Below are 1,825 nucleotides of genomic sequence, written 5' to 3'. Positions count from 1 at the left end.
AACACATCACAGTTCAATCACATCAGTCACGACACAGTGTATACAACAACTGACTGTGACTGTGATGTGAATTTCTGTGTACTTCTTCACACAAATTTTACACAAATTTCACACAATTTTCACAGTTCAATCACATCAGTCACGACACAGTGTATACAACAACTGACTGTGACTGTGATGTGAATTTCTGTGTACTTCTTCACACAGATTTTACACAAATTTCACACAATTTTCACACATTTCACACAAATATCATGATATTTGTGTGAAATGTGTGAAAATTGTGTGAAATTTGTGTAAAATCTGTGTGAAGAAGTACACAGAAATTCACATCACAGTCACAGTCAGTTGTTGTATACACTGTGTCGTGACTGATGTGATTGAACTGTGAAAATTGTGTGAAATTTGTGTAAAATTTGTGTGAAGAAGTACACAGAAATTCACATCACAGTCACAGTCAGTTGTTGTATACACTGTGTCGTGACTGATGTGATTGAACTGTGATGTGTTATGTGTGAATCGACTTTTATGTTGTCAAACACAACAGCTGGTTTCTTTTCAACGATATTTTTGGATTTCTTAAACACCTGCTTGATGACAACGTGAGTGTTTGTATATAATCAACAAAAATGGACGACGAACATTTGATAGAATTTTCCTTTTTAATTAAAAAAATTAAATGTAACATCAGTAAATAAAGAGTTGGAAAACTGACTGCAACCAATTGATTTGCAGGTTGATTGATAAGTGCAATTGAGACTGAACTGTGATTGTATCATGATAACATAAATTTCCGAATAATATCCAAACAGAGCGATTTAAATTTAAAACACGTATAACAATCATGTTGGTAATGACTTGTCATTTGACCAATTTAAAACAATCGCTGTCACCAATGCAGGGATAAAACGAAATATAGCTGTATATAATATAGATATTGATTTATTTTTGATCAATTTTATAACGACTAAAAGGGTGGTAAGGGTAAATAAATAAAAGACTGAAGTTTTAACATTTACATTTATTCATTATTCTATATTCTACAGGTTTATATATACAATTAATCCTGGGTTCTATGTCTTGGCAGTCCTGGCTATGTTTGATCAATTTTATAGTGACCAAGCGCAAGAGTATTGATGCCATCTTCTAGAATAAACCTCTTGTCATCGTCAAACGATAGTACTTTCTTGTTCATGGTTAAGGTTTGAAGATGATGATTTGTAGATTTAATTCTTGTCACATTCTCATAGTAATCTTGCCCAGTTGCAAGACAGTTCAAATAATGTTGATGTCTAAGGAGATGTTTAACTGTAGCACCATCAGCTCCTTTAGCTTTCTTCACCTCTAAAGCTTGCTTGTCTTCTTCATATAACCATTTTAGAGGAATATAAGAATATAGTTTTGGTCTTAAACCACAATATTCATACATAATATGACCATCTAATTCGTCTTTGAACTTGCCTGTGACTTTTTTATTTTTATCAGAGTATAAGAAATGGTCTTTACTATATCCAGAGGTATCAAAAAAGTGCAAGTCACTTTCTATTTCCTTGTAAAAGTCCTCTGTAACTATAGAATACATTAAAGAATCTGTATCTGTCATAAGAAATCTTTTGTTCTTAAATTTTGACATATAATTATAGTGGAAATCATACATTATTACTTTACTGATATCCAAAATTGTCATTCCTAAATATATAGGTTTATTAAACTTTACAACTAATTTATTTAAATGTATAGCATGTAAATTGTTATCGAACTTTTTGCTACAGTCAAACCTTGGATTAGTGACATATTTTGTTAATAGTGACTCATCCTTGAGATA

This window comes from Macrosteles quadrilineatus, unplaced genomic scaffold (genome assembly GCF_028750875.1).
Source record: "Macrosteles quadrilineatus isolate MER2022 unplaced genomic scaffold, UCM_ALF_1.0 Scaffold_5__1_contigs__length_97177068, whole genome shotgun sequence".
NCBI lineage: Eukaryota > Metazoa > Arthropoda > Insecta > Hemiptera > Cicadellidae > Macrosteles > Macrosteles quadrilineatus.
The sequence above is the reverse complement of the archived record's forward strand: the minus strand, read 5'-3'. Positions refer to the sequence as shown.